The sequence below is a fragment of the Lissotriton helveticus genome, chromosome 7 (genome assembly GCF_964261635.1).
Source record: "Lissotriton helveticus chromosome 7, aLisHel1.1, whole genome shotgun sequence".
In the NCBI taxonomy this organism is placed as follows: domain Eukaryota; kingdom Metazoa; phylum Chordata; class Amphibia; order Caudata; family Salamandridae; genus Lissotriton; species Lissotriton helveticus.
Genome location: NC_136068.1, coordinates 1,025,420,430 through 1,025,441,562, shown reverse-complemented (window position 1 = coordinate 1,025,441,562; position 21,133 = coordinate 1,025,420,430).

Genomic DNA, 21,133 nt, shown 5'->3' with positions numbered 1-21,133 from the left:
TCTACCAATTGGCTCCCTTCCTCTCCGTAAGGCGCTGCTTTTACCTCGGTCGCGTTACTCCTGCGGTTGAGCCAACCGCTACAAATTCAACAGGCTTTCCCCAGTCTTGTGAAAATGTATTTCATAAATCCATTGGGGGTTTTGTTTTTGAACCCCCAATGGATTTATGAAATACATTTTCACAAGAATAAGCGATTGAAGTCCGTTTTTTCTGCGACTCCAAACCCTTCCCCAGGACTGGGGAAAGCCTGTTGAATATATATATATATATATATATATATATATATATATATATATCTGTACGTTTTCAAGCATTCGTTATATATATATATATAATTGTTGACAAAAATAAACCAGTACTACTCCCAAACCTCTTAACCGGAGTGAGACAGACAGACAGAGACACACACACACAGACACACTTTTATTGGAATTGTGGAAAAACATTATGTTCTTTTCTTTTAGTCAAATACGATTAGTCAACTAGGAAGTCTACCCACCAGAGTATAACTGATTAACATCCAGACAGAAGGGGGAGGTGACAGGTATCTTCTCTACTTGCACCTATTTTTTATTGGATATAGGAAAAAGCGATATTCCCATGTGATCAAGGCCACATAAAGGTGCCGAAACGTGTAATACAATATGTTAGAAATAATAAATCATTGTAAAAGCACTATATTTTGGAGTCTGTGTCCTCTTCTGTGCAAGGAATTGCATTTGGGATTGTAAAACAATAAATATGTGAATATATATATTTGACAGTGCTGGCTCCTTTTGCCTTCCCCCGCCCTCTGCAGAGGATTGCTCACAGTTGGCGGAGCTACGCCAAACAAAGGATGATTACCAGTATACGAATAAAGCTATCACTCAGAGTTTATGCTGTCACCAGTGGTTGTTTAATCCAGGTTACGCGTTTCGCTTGACAAGCAAGCTTGAGTCACTGGGAGTGAAAGCATTACATAGTCATAATGGAAACTGAAGAGGGACCATTCTGTCAATGCATTTTGTGGTCTAAAAAGGCATCCATTTTGTAGTGTGCACTACTACTGGTTATGCTTCACTAGTAGTTAACAGTTGTAATTTATAACATCAGTATTCATATCATACCTTGTTATACATAGATTTTACAATAACTTTGTTATTGAAACATTTGTATTCCAACATTCTCATATTGCAATTCAGTTGCACACCTTGAAGTGACATGACTCTAATATACTCTAATGTACTTTGTGGAAAAGCTGTGGTCTCCTGTTCCATTCGGCATATTGCCAAAGTGATCCTCTCCCGTTACTAGTTAGACTCACAGAAGGAGAATTACTAAAGTGGGGGTAATTTACCTCATACCACATAGTTTCAATATAGTATGCTAGATCCCCTAGTGGATTCATCCAGACGTGTTGGATGAGTTACGTGGTGGCGTCATACAGTTCTGTTAGGCATTGTGCTTGACTGTTCCTGTCTAGTCTTCAAACAGGACTGTGTAACTGAGGTCTAACAGGGAGAATACCTCTAACAGGCCAGTGCAAGCCCCCATTCCCAACTATAGATCTATTATGTTCCTGAACCTGATGGTAGGTTCTCATTAGTCCAAAAGATTTCTGTAGTAGCATAGTGCTCCTGAGCCTCTGTCATCTCTCAAATTGATGTTCTCTTCATGATTTTATGTAGCTAACTTTCCCAGTCTTTTAACATTACCCCCAATTAGTCCACCCTGAGCAAGTGAACAATGTGTGGATGAGTTGTGAATTAACATTCTGGCCAAAAGCAGAGGAGAAACCAAGTCCTGCGATAAAGAAAAAAGAGTCTCTTATCTGTTTGGTCGGGCCCTCCACCATAGTGATAGAAGAAAAGGGTAGGGGTGGTTGCAGCAAAGAGATTTGTCTGGTTCTGCCCCTTCCTTTCCTCCTGTGAAAATGAAAATAGAAAAGTTTAAAATCCATGAACAATCTAGTTTTGTGGATTAAAAAACATATCAAAACACAACATCAAGAATACATGACTGTACCAAGTAATAGGCATACAAGATAGACAGACAGAAAATGACAGTTGCTAAACCATTGTCTTACTCATATAAATGAATACTCAATTCCCCATCCTGATTCAGCCCTTCTAGGCTTTTAGTTTGGAGGTTAATGATATGCCAGGATTCTTTTTTCCGTAAATGCAAAACTCGATTGCCCTCTCTCTGTGTCTGCTCAATTTGTTCTATGGCAAAGAAAGATGGTAGGGAACTGTTTGAAAGGTGGTACTCAGCAAAATGCCTAGCCACGGGGTAATGAGGGTCTCTGTTAGTGGTGGCCCTCATGTGCTTTAACACTCGTTTCTTGGTCGCTAAGATGGTACTGCCTACATATCTTTTCTTACATGGACATTCTAGAATACAGATAGTGAATATATTATGCCACACATGAGGAACTGTTTTATTGTTTTGTCCCCAGTTGGCTTCTGGTAAGTTTTTACCATGGAGTTGTTTCTACAGGCTTTACAATGGCCACAAGGAAAGAAGCATTGCAGATGTATCTGGTGTTGAGACTTTTGTTGGTAATGTCTCCTTTGACTAGGAAGTCTTTCAGGTTTTTCCCTTTCCTATATGTAATCTGCGGTCTCTCCTGTAGGGTTTGGCCTATGACAGGGTCACTAGTGAGAATGTTCCAATTTTGTGTAAGTATCTTGGCTACGGCTTTAGATTCTTCATTGTAAGTCAGGATAACCCTCGTGTTCCTCTCTTCCTCAATGTTTTCTCTTTGAGGGTTTCCTCTCTTTCTGTTTTGTCAATTTTATATTTTGCTCTTTTGAGCACCCAATTGGGATATCCTCTCTCCCTGAACCTTTGTATCACGATGACCTGCTCTGCGAGGAAGCTCTCCTGTGAACTACAGTTTCTCCTCGCCCTCAGCAGCTCCCCAAATGCAATTCTCCATTTTTTTTTTAATTAAGGTTTTTATTAGTCATCAGTTGAATACATTAAACTCATAACGCACAGAAAAACAATATGAATGCCATCTTCAAAACACGAAAAAGAGCACAGAGAAAGAAAAAGAAAAAAGAGTGCAATGACAGTATTAAAAAATGTACAAATAATTGCAAACATTAAAATAAAATCATATATTGTAGACAATGCATCGACTAGTCCCATTGAAGGCTCGACCAAACCCTTTCAAATTTTGCCCTTGAGCGTGGACCTCTAGCTTTTGCTAAGGCCAATTCCATTTCATAAACTCTCCTCAACAATACCCAAAATTCAGTAATTTTCGGACTCAATGTTTGGATCTAAGCCCTGGCAATGCACAAACGAGCACAAACTATAATAATCGAAACCAGAGATTTCGGTAGGTTGCCCGCATCAGCTACTATCCCCAATAACATTTCTTTCTCAGTTAATTGAATATCACTACGTAGTCATTTACTCAACTCGTGGGTAACCCAACCCAGAACGTATTTAACTTTGGACATGTAACAAACATGTGTCAAAGATCTGTGGCATATTCATTGCAATTCGGGCAGCATGACTTAAGCGAAAAGTGGGTTGTAGCCCACTTAGAGATAACCTCTGGGATATAGTACAACATAAACATAATACCATGTTGCTGCTGCTTCAGGTTAATTCAGGTAACTGCATTATTAATTATAACCAATCATTCTTATAATTCCTCATTTGTTATATTGGTTACAACAATCCGGTTTCGTTTGGCTGTAATCAGTGTGCCATCGTCACTTGCAGCTGATAAGAATCTCTGGTAGATTTTCCCTATGCAGCCCAACCTGAAATCTGGAAAATTGCACATAATACCTCAGTTGGGCTGGGTAGGGCTAATAAACCCTCTCCTTGAGTATAATAATCCCTGACTAGTAAGTATTTGAAAAACAAATTATGTGCTACCCTATATTCTTCTTTCAATGATGCAAATGATCTAAAACCTTGCTCATTGTACAACTGCCCAAGCTGTGTTGCGCCACAGCGTTGCCACCCTCTCCCCACGGAGTCGGAAAATATATCAGACAGTCTTGGGTTACCCCAAAGAAAAGTAAATTCGTGCAGTTCTGGTAGTGCATAAGTTTTACATATATCTTGCCAGATCCGGGCAATATGTCGGACTATTTTAAATCAAACACTTTTGTATAATTTGTGTCAGCCATTTTGTACAATAAAAACCCTGTGTCAGGCCAGCTGATACGCAAACCGAATCTTAACCACACAAGGCCCCATAAGAAGACTCTGAATCCGATTAACAAAAGCAGCCCAAAAATAAGTTTTAACGTCTGGGAGTTTAAAACCACCTTGTTCGTATGTTAACTTAATATACATAGGAGCTCTCCTTGCCCTCCGATAACCCCATATATAACTGCCTATTGCACTATCAAGCCGCTTAAAAAATGACACAGGAACCCTCAGAGGGATACTGCGAAACAGGTAAAGGAACTTTGGTAGAATATTCATTTTTAAAGCATTACACCTCCCAATAATAGTGAGTGGCAACTTGTGCCAGCTGCGCATATCTGCAACAACCTTTTTGAACAATGGCTCATAATTTAAAGCAATGCCCTCATCAGTGTGACAGCTAAGACAGACTCCAAGATATGTAGCAGTTCTAGTGATTCCTAGCGAGAGTGGGGCTGATTCAAGTTCGAAATTTGAAATTGACTGCGTCTTGTTTAGGTTAAGCTTATAGCCCGAAAAAGACCCGAAATGCTGAGCCTCTTGAGTAATCAGAGCAATAGTTTCTACCAGTCTCGTAGTGTTAATAGCAATGTTGTCTGCGTACGCAGTAACTTTTAAAGCCATGCCATTAAAGGATACTGGAGAAATAAGAATATTATGGAGCAAATGGCTCGATGTAAAGAGCAAATAATACTGGGAACAGCAGGCATCCCTGCCGCGTCCCCCTCTGGATACTAAAAGAAGAAGACAGGCCATTAAGCCTGATAGTGGCAGTTGCTTTGCAATATAGTTTCACAGGACACACCCCCATGGAAGAATTTTCTAGCAAAGCTTTATTAGTAAAGATCATATCGATTCTGGAGTAATGTTTATGCATGTTTGAAAAAAAGGTATACCCTGGTACTGTGGGAAAAGGTTTTCTCCAGACCTCCTCCACTTGATGTATATGAAGTCAGTCAAGTATAGCTGCCCTCGTCCGAGCCATTCAAACTCGTGCTGCAGTATTTTTTTATCTAAGATACAATTAAAATCTCCCATCACTATAAGTTCCCCAGACCATTCCAATAGTTCAGAACACAAAAAGGAGATAATCTCAGGGCAGTCAACATTAGGGCCGTAAAACATATATATCATCACCTAACGGCCAAAAATCAGAAGTTGGGCAATTGCCCATCTTTCTTTAGAATCGGCCAAAGTCCGTAACACCGATATTATGCATTATTTAGACTTCAATAAAGCCACCCCGCGGATAGATACTGACTGTGAGGTACACACTATCAATTCATACCCAAGTTGTTTAAAAAAAGTTCTATCCTTAAAGCCCAAATGGTTTCAGCAAGCCAAACTATATGAGGTTTAAACACCTTAAGCTCTTCTGCTACCAATCGTCTTTTACTGGCTTGATTAGGCCCAGAAACGTTCCAACTCATAAATTTAACACATAGCATTGTGTAAGTTTTGTATAGGGGAGTGGAACCTTTACAGACAATAGAAAACAAATTTTTTAGATCTGTTCTTGGCGTCCCACAGTCAACCCCGTCTTACACTGTCCATTTGGAATTGGGGGTAAGCTACATCACAGACCTGATAAAAATAGCACCTTTAGTTGCTTGGTTGAGGCTGTGGTTCAATAAAGAAATTCCTCTAAACCATATTATATTGAGAGACTGCTTGTCTTTGGACAAAGCTAAAAATATTAGGTGGTTGACTTATATCAAGGAAACTTTTTGAGGTTGGGAAGGCCTGAGCTTTATACTGTAACTGATTCTATAACATCCAAAGATATTGTGTCTATAAAACATGCAATTAAGGAGCTCCTATCCCTGGAGAGGGAAGAATCTGAATTGAAAAAACCCTGTGTCAGGGCTAGTCTAATACTGTCCATACCTAATGGCCCAGAAAGTTACTTGAATATCGTGACTCATCCATACCACAGGTTTATTTTAACTCGTTTTCGTTTCGGGGAGACATACGCACCTGCCGCCACCGCCGAGAGTCACTTACTGGCACTTACCTGGCACTTACCTGAACCTAACTGGGTAGAATTGCAGCCGCCACCGCCGAGAGTCATTCCAGGGTAAAAACAACTCACCTGTGCTGACGCTTTGGCCGCCACCGCCGAGAGTCATTCCTGGGCATTGGAATCCGCGCCGCCGCTCCGGGGGGACTTCAACTCCCGGCAGGCCTCGCGGCGGCGCGAGGAGGTGACGCATCACGCGCCAGCGAGCGCTTCCAGGCATCATAAAGGGAGGAGGAACCCGGCAGAGCGCCGGGAGACATACGCACCTGCCGCCACCGCCGAGAGTCACTTACTGGCACTTACCTGGCACTTACCTGATCCTAACTGGGTAGAATTGCAGCCGCCACCGCCGAGAGTCATTCCAGGGTAAAAACAACTCACCTGTGCTGACGCTTTGGCCGCCACCGACGAGAGTCATTCCTGGGCATTGGAATCCGCGCCGCCGCTCCGGGGGGACTTCAACTCCCGGCAGGCCTCGCGGCGGCGCGAGGAGGTGACGCATCACGCGCCAGCGAGCGCTTCCAGGCACCATAAAGGGAGGAGGAACCCGGCAGAGCGCCGGGAGACATACGCACCTGCCGCCACCGCCGAGAGTCACTTACTGGCACTTACCTGGCACTTACCTGATCCTAACTGGGTAGAATTGCAGCCGCCACCGCCGAGAGTCATTCCAGGGTAAAAACAACTCACCTGTGCTGACGCTTTGGCCGCCACCGCCGAGAGTCATTCCTGGGCATTGGAATCCACGCCGCCGCTCCGGGGGGACTTCAACTCCCGGCAGGCCTCGCGGCGGCGCGAGGAGGTGACGCATCACGCGCCAGCGAGCGCTTCCAGGCACCATAAAGGGAGGAGGAACCCGGCAGAGCGCCGGGAGACATACGCACCTGCCGCCACCGCCGAGAGTCACTTACTGGCACTTACCTGGCACTTACCTGATCCTAACTGGGTAGAATTGCAGCCGCCACCGCCGAGAGTCATTCCAGGGTAAAAACAACTCACCTGTGCTGACGCTTTGGCCGCCACCGCCGAGAGTCATTCCTGGGCATTGGAATCTGCGCCGCCGCTCCGGGGGGACTTCAACTCCCGGCAGGCCTCGCGGCGGCGCGAGGAGGTGACGCATCACGCGCCAGCGAGCGCTTCCAGGCATCATAAAGGGAGGAGGAACCCGGCAGAGCGCCGGGAGACATACGCACCTGCCGCCACCGCCGAGAGTCACTTACTGGCACTTACCTGGCACTTACCTGATCCTAACTGGGTAGAATTGCAGCCGCCACCGCCGAGAGTCATTCCAGGGTAAAAACAACTCACCTGTGCTGACGCTTTGGCCGCCACCGCCGAGAGTCATTCCTGGGCATTGGAATCCGCGCCGCCGCTCCGGGGGGACTTCAACTCCCGGCAGGCCTCGCGGCGGCGCGAGGAGGTGACGCATCACGCGCCAGCGAGCGCTTCCAGGCACCATAAAGGGAGGAGGAACCCCGCGTCGCGGGACGCGAGCGGGACGCCCGGGGCTAAGCCCGGGCAAAGGGCGGGCCCTCTACGGCCCTCAGCGGCAGGAGGAGGCAGGGTCAGGGCCAGAACCGCTGCAGGATTCACTTCAGCGATCATTTTTCAAGTAAGTCTCGCCTGCTCACGATTCGACTTACATTGTTACATGTGCACAACTTCAAAACCTTTCAAACACTAAGCTAAGTCTAAAAAACTTGTCGGAGTTCAGCAAAATAAGATTAACACTTATCTTGTTCAGACTGTTCAGAAAATCAACATGCAAAGGAGGGAGTCATTGGGGCTGAGCCAATCTCCTGATTTGCTTTGCCTGTCCCCAACCACACTTGTCACTCCTGTGACTGATGATATTAACATGCAAGATGTTCATAGTGCAGCCACCTTTGTTGACATTACCTCCCAACCTATACCTGGCACACCGGATAATGCAACCCCGGTTTCTGAGGGTTTGCCTGCTGGGGGCACTACAGATAACGATAACGATAATGATTTCGACCAAGATACACAGTCTCAGGCCTCTGCCCTTGACCAATCTCCTATAGGGCACGCAGCCAGACCTAAACGTCAATGCACAAAGAATCCTCCAAAGCGGGGTGGGCTATGCTCAGGGACAAAACGGAAGAGGGCTACTACCCCAAAACGCAAACAAGTGACTCATGCTGAGAATCAACCTATCTGCTCTTTTGAGGAAGCTCTTTTTGACAAAATTGCAGATCTCATTGAGATTAAAATCAACACTATTGTCAAACCTCTCATATCTAAGATTGACAAACTGCAAGCAGAGGTTAAGAAGTTGGGTGGCCTCCAAAACACAGTTGAAAGTGGCTTTGAAAATATTACCACGTTAGTTAAACATCTGGGCTATAACTCTGGGGGAGTCGTCGCTGGAGGTGACATGGGTGCTGGAGATGGAATAGACCTGCTTGGGGAGAATCCACCGCCACTAATTTCGACTGCTATTATAAATGAGGGTCGTACACTAGCATGCTCTTCAACAGACCCAACTCCTTCGGCTAACATCCCCCTGCGCAATTACAAGTACAAGCCCAAACTTTTTCTACGGACCCTCTACAATTCATTGTTGAAGCCACACCTGTGGTCTTAGTCCTCGCAAATGTCCCCCCGCTGGAAGAAGGCATAGCGGAAAGTTCTAATTCACTTTGTAGCAAAGCCCTACATTGGCTAATTAGCAATGTGCGGCTAGCTCCAGGGGGAAAACATCACTTAGCAAGTGTAATTAAATCAGCAACTAGGGTCCCCTGGCTGGGAAATCGGCCCAAAAAATTAAAAGGGGATTGTGTGGCGGTGAGCTTTTCAAATCAAGACGTTCTTCCCAATATCCTTGCAAATATCTTTCCCCCCCAACGAAGACGAGGCACTGTGGTCCCCCTCACTTTGAAATTCTTTTACGGGGAACAGCAGAATGTATCTTTCCCAAGGACTCCCGCCCCAGCGTGGGATACCAACTGGGACTCTCACTTCAGATGGGGACAAGACTTAAGGAATAACGCACCAGCTCATCGTCATCAACCTTTAATGCTTAACCCTGTTACACAGCCCTTAGAACTGTTTAACCGCTTTGCGCCACTATCTTTCATGGACCAAAATGATTGACTTTTGCCAAGTCGAGAGAATGATGTGGAGAGACCACAGCCCGCTCTTGGTTCGTCATCTCAGTCTTCTGTAAGCGCCAGGGTCTGTAGAATTATGAGCTGGAACATCGCCGGGCTGAGAGCTAAATTCAAAGACAAGAACTGGTTGGACATAATCAAGAATTATGATATTCTTGCCTTTCAGGAAACGTGGGAAACGCTAGATTGTTTGGCCTTAGATGGCTATTCTCATTTTTTTGTATCTGCAGACCCCAGCAAAGCAGGAAGAGCAAGGGGAGGGTTGGCTGTATATATTTCACTTGACGTCCTAGGTAAACCTAGACACATTAAGTCTAAATCTAAAAACTGTTTAGTGGTTGAACTGACTTCATCAAACTCCCATCCTATTTTACTTGTTAACTTTTATAATTCCCCGACCAGTCAATTTCCTAACGAGCATTTGGTATCCCTAGAGGATCTCTTATCTACTCACACTGAGAACAGTTCCTATGGGTACGAGGTGATCCTTATGGGAGATTTTAATATTCATCCATGCCAGGCGGGTTGTCAAAGGGAACCAGAGGAATATTTTTCTTCCTCCTCGCCGCATTTTGAACATACCTCAAGTGGTGAGGCTTTGGAATTGCTCTTGGCTACCTTCAACCTTTATGAACCATGTATCTGTTCTAATGTTCCAAGGTTACCGACATACGTGGGCAATGATTCAGGCACAATTATAGATTATATTTTTGTATCTTTTAAAGTTCTGCCTGAAGTATTCGTTTATAAGGTAGAAACTTCTGTTTTTAGTGATCACAATCCTGTGATTTTAGAGATGTCAGCTAAAGGAGTCTTGGGAAAAAGGAAGACAGACACATCGTGTGCGATAGATCTTGTGCTAAGAGACCAAAACCGGAGGCTCAAATGGGATCAAGTCACTCCAATAACCTTTTTACAGGAAACTTTGGCCAAAGTCGCTGGCGAAGTCGCCATCTGTTTGGACAATAAAAACCCTAGCGCTACTATGGCTGAGGCCTTTAGTGTTATCTGTAACCAAGTCAAACTAGATCTGACTGTAAAGGCAAAGTCTAATAAGCCAAAGGGCCCCAAATGGTTCGACACAAACTGTTCTAAGGCCCATTCTACTCTCCTTAAGGCCCTAAAGAACAAACCTAGAGACAGAGTGTTGATAGCGTCATTAAGGAAACAATATAACCTAGCAATCAGGAAGAGGAAATCTGAGATAAAAGACGAGGCTTGGAATGATTTGTTACTGCCGGAGACACAGAAAGACAGTGCCAAATTTTGGGCAGTTATAAATCACCCATATTTCGTGGGATTAGATAATCAGAGAGCTGACTGCATTATCCCAGATGAACAGTGGGTGACACATTTTAGCAACATTTATAGTTGTACTCATACCACTACAGAATGCGAAATATCTCTTCCACAATCGTCAACTCATATCTCTCCCTTTACTCAGGAGGAGGTAAAACAAGCAATTAATGACACACTCTGTAGAAAGGCACCAGGACCAGATGGGGTCCCCGCAGACTTTTTTAAGAGCGCCCCTGAACTAAGCTCAAAGATCTTAACTAACATTTTTAATGCTACAAGGGAATTTATTTTCCCTTCTAGCTGGGCAAATTCGACCATTGTGCCAATCTTTAAGAAAGGTCAGAGGACAGATCCGGCCTGTTATAGGCCTATTTCCCTCATCGACTCGAGTGTTAAAATTCTGGGGAGAGTCCTCTTAGGTAGACTGACCTCGATTTTAGAAAGTAAGGGCATTTTATCTAACGCGCAATATGGCTTTAGAGCCAAAAGAGGAACCTTAGATCAGTGCCTAAACCTAGAATTAATTTTAAATAAATACGTGATCGCCAAGGGGGGCTCATTGTACATGGCCTTCATGGACCTCTCCTCAGCTTTTGACCTGGTTAACAGGGCAAAGCTGTGGAGGATCCTCTTGGCCATGGGCCTTGACCCCCCTTTGGTCGAATACTTAGCTGAGCTACATAAAGATCTTATGACCTCAGTTAGAGTCACTAGGGAAGGAAGATGCACTTGTCACTTTAGGTCAGAGAGGGGGGTTAGGCAAGGGTGTATACTTGCCCCCTCCTCTTTACCTTATACATTAATGACCTTGAGGCAGTAATGACAACATCCCATAGTGACATCCCGCGTGCAGGTGAGACAAAGATACCTGTCCTCCTGTACGCGGATGACGCCGTCCTATTGGCACGTTCTGGAGTGGCGTTAAACAAACTTCTTTTATCTTTTGGACTTTTTATGTCATCGCTGGACATGAAAATTAATACCGAAAAATCACATGTAATGATTGCTGGAGCCGCAGGCAGGAAAAGAAAGTCGTTAACATTTTACTGTGCGGGGAAGGAGGTCAAGAGAGTCCCTTCCTTCCCATACTTAGGAGTGACTTTTGATGAAAAGGGTTCCTGGGGCCCCCAGCTTTTGGTCAAAAGCAGCGCTGTTGCTAGAGCGGCTGCAGGGCTGCTAGGTTTTGCTAAAAAACTGGGCGCCCGTCCCATGGAAAGCATCATCAAAGTTTATAAAGCAAAATGTTTGTCAGTCGCCCAGTATGGTTCTGTTATCTGGGGACATACTAGTTCCACCAAAATACAGAATGTAGAAAACAAATTTTTGAGATCTCTGCTTTCTGTTCCCCAATCAACTCCGACCTTCGCATTGCATACAGAGTTAGGTCTGGGCTATATATCTGACATTTTAAAACTAGCCCCAGTGATTGGTTGGATAAAAACTTGGCTTAACCAGGAGCTCACCTTAAATCACATTATTCTAAAAGACTGTTTAGCCCTGGATAGAGCCCTTAATATCCCATGGGTAAGATATGTGAAAACGCAGCTTACTTTAGCAGGCCGACCGGAGCTCTTCTCATCTCCAGATGGAATAACTTATGAAGATTTAAAATTAGTCAAGAACACTCTGACAAATTTATATGCCCTGGAGAGGGAAGCTACTGAGCTAAAAAAAAACATGGTAAGGAAACACTGTATGCTTTCCTCTGTTCCAGGAATGGAACCATATCTCCTTCTGGTAACAAATTCTTATCATCGCTTTCTCTTAACGAGATTTCGTTTTGATTTAATTCATTTTATACTGGGCAACTTCAGTACTTGGACTAGACCTGATGAGGCTGAACCATGTGACTGTGACTATTTCTCAACACAGGACACGATGCACTTTATCATGTTTTGCGGACATTACATTGAGATCAGAAAAAGGTATTTGCTCCCCATTCTACGTAACCAGGGCTTCATTCAGGTAAAACCAGCCCTGTTGTTTTTGCAACTTCTCCCTAATGTTAAAGTAGCTTTCTCTGTTGCTAGTTTTCTAGTTGCAGGAGCACGTTTGAATAAGCATCGTACAAGGCACAGGCACTTTATCTCTGAAAAATGAATTTCCTCTTTTCTCATTTATTTGAATGAGTTGTGTTTTAATAAGCCCTTCTTTTTATCTTTTTTAAATATCTATGTATGTTTCATTGTAAATTTAGTGTTTTGTATAATGATTGTCTGTTTTAAATTTGTAAAAATTTGTGCTCTGATGAAATGGTGATATGTAATTTTGCTCGTTCTTTTATGATTTTCAATAATCGAATAAAGATAATTAACTGAACTCGTTTTCGTTTTAATCTGATACATTTTAATCTTGGTTTTTATCCTGTATGGAGTACCCCAGAAAAGGCGCCACCATGTTCTTGCGATCATTTCTCTGAACAAAATACTATGCATTTTGTAATGTTTTGCAGTCACTACATTGATGCTCGGAGAATGTTCCTTGTGCCCATACTTAAGGAAGCTGGATTTATCCTAGTTAAACCTGCTCTTATTTTTTTACAACTGTTACAGACTCCCAGGATTATGTTTCATTGTTTTTTTTTGTAAAACAATTTTTATTGCAGATGTCAATTCAAGCATTACAGTTATTTCTTATGTAAATACATGCGGGATCCCGAAATCTCAAAGTCTCTTCAATACAATTTTTCACATCGTCGTTGCTCGCAGTTTTGGGGCTGGGTGGTAGTCGTTTCACCAATTGCTTCCCCTTCATCACTACTCAATGGCGTATCCGATGATCAACCGCTGTCTGCTTTTAACTTTACTTTCCCCCCTCCACCAACCCCCCCCTTCCATCATCCGGTCCGTTCAAACTGTTAGGTCGGTGTCAATAGGATGCTGCAACCCCCCTCCCCCCCTTCCTTACCCTCCCCCCACCCACGGTGTTCCATGGACCCAGGATTATGTTTCATGTGGCTAGTTTTCTGGTGAGAGCTATTAGGAGCAGGAATATTAGATTAAAGAATGTGTCTACCTCCCTTTGTAGCACGGATTGTGCACTTTAATTAGGCTATTTGTAATTATATTGGGACTGTAATTATAAAAACCATTGTAACAGGGACATTGGTGTTGGTAACGATTATTTTGCTGGGGATCTTATTCGTAACTTTTTCTTTCTCTAAGCTTTTTGCACATTAGCACTTTGCACTTTATACTTCGTACTTGATATGAACTGTATTATGGTCTATGATGACTTTTATCCTGTTGTATTTTAACTGTTTTTAATGTACGTAATTTTTGTATTTGTCTTAATGTAATATGTATTTTGCCATTGTCTTTGTATGATATTAAGTTATCGCAATAAAGTATTTTGACTGACTGTGTAAGTTTTGTAAATTCAGACCAAAATAAAAGTTCCTTAGTCCTGTGCTCTGTCTGTGCATTCTTAACTACAACTTGGCTATTTATCCCCTTCCCTCCCTGGCTACCCCCACACCTACTGACCCAAAATAATGGCCAGAATTGGCCAAGCAACAATCTCCACACATCACTCACCCTTCAACCCCCCACCCTGTCTCTTAGAAAAGGAACCACCCCTTCCTTGCTGTCCTAGAATGACAGCAAACAGAAGACGTCCCCCCACATCTTAACAGTACCATATAAGGCAATAAGTAAAAAAAATTAGACAAGCATAGTTATAAACTAGTGATCGATCATCCCCACTTTTTTTTAAAGCCATTATTAAACATCAAGTCAATCTTTAGAAGTAAGCAGCCACTTAAAGAGTGCCTTTTTAGCCTCCTGCTCATTGAAAAAAAAATGTGTACGACCATCCTTAATGACTTTTAATCAAACTGGCTCCTGTAAAAAAAACCTGCAGGCACACGGCTTTGAAGGGGTCCATAAGTTGACGAAGCTGCCATCGCTTGTCCATGGTTGATTTGCACAAATCTGAATGCACAAAGATAGACATAGTATCAATTTTAACTGGAGCCGTGGGCCGTGCCTTGAAAGAAATTGCTTGACGAAGCAAAAAATTGCCCAAAAACACAAGAATAGGCCTTGCGAAATTTGGTTTGACTTGGCTGCTTTGAGAAAGAAATAGAGGCAGTATGTGCGCTCTCTGAACTTGTGTGTCCATATCCCAGTTTTCTAAATCAGGGAAAGCCTTCTGTAGCAAATTTACGATGAATGCCCGTGGGTCAGAGCCTTCCCTACCTTCCGGAATTTCAAAGATCCTCAAATTCTGGCGCCACTGCCAGTTTTCAAGATCTTCGATCTTAAATTGCATGATAGACATTTGAGAGTCTCGTGATTTAACCAAGTTCACTGTTAGAGTATTAACTGCCTCTATGGCAGCCACCCGTTGTTGAAGGTCAAAAACCTCAGTAGTTAGACGAGATATCTTGACAGTGACTTCTGACAGAGCTTGCTTAATTTCAACACTGTCGGCTTTGGCCTGCTGGTAATATTGTGCTTCCGTTCTCTGAATGGCGCGCGCCTGCATAATTCTGGAGAGTGAAGGTTCCTTACCATCCCTACCAGCAGGCTGGGTATGCTGAGTATGCTTAGTGCTGCTCGCATTTCCTACTTCTTTTATAAGCAATATTGGAGAAGATACTGATGGAGGTATATTGGAATTAGAGATTGGAGACATCGTAGAAAGTATAGAAGTAGGAGATTTAGACCCTGTGGCTTGAGCTGTCACCATTGTTGTTGCCCTTTGGGAAGAGCCTTGACTTCCGTCATTAGTCCCAATTTGTAAACTGCCATGAGCGTGCGGGTCCTCAGCGCCCATACCAACAGACAGAGGAGCCTCGAGGGTACTTGTAAAAGTATTTGCTGCCAGTTCTGGGCGGCCATTATGCAAAGTAGCACTTGGAATATTCCAAGGGTCCCCTGAGTTAGATAGTCTAGAAATAATTGATTTAACTTCCCCTTTTGAAGAAACCCACTTCCGTAATGGGCTCACACCCGAGCTAATCTTTGCAGCACTTGCTGTTCCCTTGAGTCGTCCCAACGCCGCTGCTACCTGTGCCATAGCTCCAGCTATGGCCCTTACCACCTTTGCCAACGCGGACTGGTTTGGGGCCTTTCCTTTTAGCAGCTCTCCCCCCGCTGGGGTGTTAGTTTTAGGGCTATTGGGGGCCCCTACCTCACTGTTAGGACTAGACATAATATCCTGCCCCCGTACGAGAGCGTCGGAAGAGAAATCTGAGCATTCGGGCTGACCGGATTTTAAAGCAGTATTGCTCCCGCTATCATTGGAGACACTAGTCTGCCCCTTGCAGATACCATTTTCGCAGGTTTCAAAATTTCCGTCACTCTCCCCCACCTTGCCAGGACCAATGCTCGATAAGTTAGCATTTAGCTGGTTCACAATTGCCAAGGAATCCTCACCAGTTGACCCGATGGATTCAAAAGTCTGACCTGAATTAACCAAAGCGGTATCAGCAGGGGAGAAACTTAGGTCAAGCACTTCCTCATGAGCAGGTTCTGCCGCGTTCGTATCTTGGATTATTATGGGGGCGCAATTCTACTTCCAAAGTTTGATTCGGGAGAAGCGGTAAGCTCTATGGGCATAGCAGAATCTTGCACACACACCCAGCCTCGTGTACAGTGGCATTTAGGACTTCGGCTATTTGAAGACCCGAGATGGCAGTCTCTGAGACACAGGATCGGAGAAGTGCTGTTGCCCTCCCGGAACACAAGAGCTTCAAGATTGTTTTCCCCAAAACCTTCATTGCATAAGTTGCACGCGCCCAGAAGTGCAGTAGTGCTTACCGGCACTTCTCCAAGTGGAACTCCACCGCTCTCCGGTGCCTCCGATGCACCCACAGCTTCTGCGGACCCACCGGCTTCCATCAGGGCCTCTGCTCGTCCCCGATGGTGGTTCGCGGCGGTGCCATCCCCTTCTCGAGCGTGGGTGCTCCCCCGCGACTGTTTCGCAACCTCCTGTCACATCCAATACTGTTGACACTCTGGAGTTGCAAAGGTTGTGATGGCAGCGCTAGTAAAGATGTTCTAGTTGAAAACCACCTCGCTGCACGGCCGCCATACACCGCGCTGCTTATCTGTACGATCCGACACATCCAGCGGCAAGGAGGCGACCATGAACCGCTGCAACCGTTAGCTTTTTTTTAGGCTTGGAGATTAGTTTACAAATTGTCTTTGTCGGTTTTCTATGGTAATTACAGCCTCGTCGCTTCCCATAACACCCTCGGTGGCAGCAGAAGCATAAGGGAGCAGCGGTGGCTCAGCCGGGTCCCGAGGAGAGGTAGGCGTCCTCCAGAAGTTGAGTCAATCCGCCATCTTCCCCTTCTGGGTGGCAGCTGAGAGCGTGTTTCCTGCTGTCGATTTCCTGCTGAGTCTAGTGTTAAGCTTGTTTTCTGTGACTTCCACCACCACATCAAGAAATTCTGTTTGTAGTTTACTGATGTTGTAGGGAAGCATGAGATTGGAGGTGTTATTGTTCAGTTGTTTGATCATGTCAGTAGCACTCTCCTCTCTACCCTTCCACACTACAAACAGATTGTCTATGTACCTGTACCATTTAATACCTTTGTTACCAGTAGGGTCTTGTTCAAGTTTTTTAAGGACTTCCTCCTCCCATACCCGCAGAAAAAGATTAGCAAAACTGGAGGCAAAACAAGTACCCATCGCGGTACCAAGGATTGTTTAAACATAGTCCCATTGATATAGAAACATATTATTCAGTAAGCAGAATTTCATAAGTGTTTGTGGAAAAGTGGGTCTGCTATCTTGCCATTCACTCCACCATTTTGTGCCTAATTCCACCAGGTTGTGCTTTAACCTTCATGACTGACTTTCTCTCTGTGTCACGAACACGCTGGAGCTCTACCTTTTGACCTGTTGCATTCCTGCACGGACACTCTGTTCATGCTCTGGCCTGCCACTAACTGACCAGCCCATGCTCAACCAGTCCGACATGGAGTTTCTCAGATGTTTATCGTCCTCACCCTGCACAGTACGCCCTGCAGGCGTCCTTCAACAGGCATAATCAGACATATCTCTGTTTGCTGTGTAATCAGACCTCTCACCTTTGCCCTGCTGTAGTCCAAACGACAAATATTTATGGACTCAATTGTAATAAACATGCCTTTTGCCTACACCCTACAGGGTCCTCGCCTTTACCTGTGCTTATCAGATTAACCTTTGTTTGACATGTAATCATGCTATGCCCTGAAGTGCCATCTAAATCAGATTAACCTCTGTGAACTATGTAATAATAATATTTTGCCCATATCCTGCTAAAACCCCAAAGGCTACTCACCTGCTGACCCTCCAGATTTTCCATTTGTTTAGGAATGTAATTGGTACAACTCCCTTACATGCCTGGGGCAGGATAAAGAGTATATGAGTCGTGCAGTAAGACCATTCTAACAGACTGTCTCATTCAGTTGCTAAGGCTTCTGTGTGACGTAGTCTCCCTCATTTGACGTTAATAAAGATGTTACTTTTATATTTCAGCTGCTGTGCCTATTTCTTCTTTGTTGGTTTAAAAGGACCAAGTATCAGTGGGACCCCTGAGAAGGTTTCTATTTTCTACAAATGGCGCTCCAACGTGGACCTCATCAGAGAAGTGGCTATCTGAGGAAGTGATCTTGTCAGGAGACAGAAATCTACTGTGGAGGACAGGACAGGACTCTACTAAGGAGGTACTCTGTGCACGGAGATTCTGTGGATTCTCTGTCTCTGTAGCCCCGTATATTTCTGATCTTCCTGATTTTGATCCTCCACATAATGTCACCCCTGACTGAGAACCTTTTTGGCGTGAGTATTCTAAAAAAACACCGTTAGGTCATTCAGAACTTGGCAGTTAGAATTTGGACAACCATTTGTTTGGTAAGAGTCGTTCTGCGGCACTTGCTGTTGGTTTTGATACCTTTGTTTGGTAAGGTAGTTTAGTAACACTTACTGTGGCTTAGATTTGCGTTGGCCAACTTTTTGATTAGTATGTATGTAATATGTAAATTGCAATTTATGTAGGAAGGTAATGAGATTTTTCTCTATTTCAATTTGTTTGAACGGCGCAACGTACGAAGAGTACCTTAAGCGCTACTTTGATTATAATATTTGCATATTCTGCAATATTTTTGGCATGCCTGTTTCAAGCACACATCGGAGAATGTGTTGCTTTTTGGAGGTACCATAGTCAGATATGAATTGAATTAGCCGGCTCCCCTGAGGGAATAGCTAGATAGGATTAGGTATAAAAACATATTTCTTCCTTGGTGATTCTGTATCCCCATGGAATTAAAATATGACAAAAATACAAACAAGGATCCTTTTCTGCGCACGTTTATAAATGGAGATATGCAGAGCGATTTTTTGGTGTTCTGCCAGACAAAGCTAGTGAATTGAGTGTATTCTGGCTTCTTGGAAATAAAACAGTTTGTTGGGCTGTTTTTTTTTTGCAGTCTTTTGTAATACTATTGTAATACTATTGAGAAGCGCTTCTTGTAAATATGACTTACAACTAGTATTTACAAATGGTTTGGTTTGAGAACAGTCTGTGGGCTGTCCTTTGTTTCTGTCCTAAGTGTTGATCTGTGGGTTAAATGTGTGTTTAAATGTCTATGTGGTTCGTGGTTTTACATTGCAACTTCTGTAAGTAAATAACGATTGCGCTCTTTGTGTAAGGATTGCTAGCCTTAAGCGTGCTGTATTGTGTGTCCTGAGTGGTTTACCCCCTTCTGTGTTTCTTTGGAATGAGCTCAATGTGTGTTTGTGTTTTTTTTGCTGTCATCAATCTGTTATGCAAAATGTCATTTAATTAATATTAAATAAAAATTAAATAAAAATCCAGAAATGAACCATATGATATACTAAATAATTATATGTTACTATTTAATTTATAGAGTAAGCAACTATGCACATGTACAAACTGCTGATGCTTAAAAGATAAAATTAGGGGCGTGGCTTCGGCGGCGATGTGATAGGACGTGCCTTCCATGAGCCCTGGTGCCCCGCCGCCTGCATAAGCTATCTTTGGCGGAGTTGGGGAGCCGACCAGTGACACTGAGAACGGTGGAGGCTACCGGAGAGTGGGGGCCCCTGTGGAGTGTGGCGAGCGGCTGGTAGACCTGCCCAGGGGGGCGGCGGCGATCGTCGGAGCCAATGAGAGCAGCCGTGCCCGCCATCTTGGATTGCCTGACGGAGACAGTTCCCCACACCCTAGACCCGCCTGTGCGTTGCCTGCGGGCTCCCGACCGGGCACGGACAGGTGGCGGAGAGCACTGAAGCGGAGAAACGCCGGAGAGAGCGCAGGCGGAGCCCGGTGGGGCCGGGCGCCTGAACATGGTACGTGGGATCCGACGCGGTCTGCAGGAGCGGCGGTGACGGCCGGTGACGGCCGCGTGGACGAGCGGGAGACGTGCCATTACCCTGCCTCAGCGCCCGGGAGAGTGGTTGCACCCGCCATTTTGTGCCCTTGACCACGGCGGAGTGCGGAGCAGAGACGCCTGGGCCAGGGAGATCGCCCTGATACAGAGCACAGCATCCGGCCCTAACGGAGCGGAGGGCCCACGGAGAATCGGCACGGGGGTGCAGAGGCGACGGCAAGAGCCTGGTGGACGGTGACTGCCGAGAGCCCTGGGAGTCGGCACTGAGGCGATCAGCGAGGTGAGGTGGATTGTTGAAGGCCTCCCCGGGTGAGAGGCAAGAGGTGCAGTGCGGTGGCGGAGGTGGGGCTCACCCTGATTGCGGGCATGGCGTGGTGGGAGATGGAACCATTCCTGGGCGCAACACCCTGACGGCTGGGGGCCCTGAACTTTGCGTGCTGCTGCCCCCTGAGACTCTGCGTCTTGCTCCCCCTCCCGAGGCTCCTCTCAGCGGCCGGACCCTCACTGTGTGCCCCCGTGCATTCTCCAGCGCTGACCTGTGGAGGGTTCGGGAGTCTATAGCCCCTGCTGCTTGTGCCACCACCGCCTGGCGGGTCCTGTGGGGCCTGAGAGACTGGGGGGCCCGTCCATTGCCGTCACTCACCACCTTGGAGTTGAGGCCGGAGGACACTGTTGGAGAGGAGCGGAACTCAGTAGACACTACTTGAGCTGAGGGAAAGGGCTTTTAGCCGGGAGTCTCTGAAGAGCTGAACCCACTTGGGCGGCAAGCCTGGGACGCTGGGGCTGCCATTTTGCGACTGTAACTTGCAGCCTGGAATGTTGCACGGCAGAGAGGGGAGGCACCTTCTGGAGCGGTGTGATTGTTCTGGGGCTGGGTCTGATGCACTGGAGTGGGGGAGCTGATCCCTGAACTGTGCTGAAGGTGAAGACAAGGGCTGGTGCGATACCCCCCCCTCTTCCTCGCCCCTTTAATCCTACTGGGCTGCGCCCTAACTGTATAGCGTGGAACGCACTGACGGACTTCAACCGCAGACCTGGCAATGACGCGGTCTTGGGGGGCAGAGCGGATTCGGCGGCGACGTCCAGGGACAACTCGGTGGTAGCCATATGGGGCAAGGCTGGAGCGGCGGCGCCTACTGAGGGATCCTCGCAGGCCGTGAGGACTCGCCGTC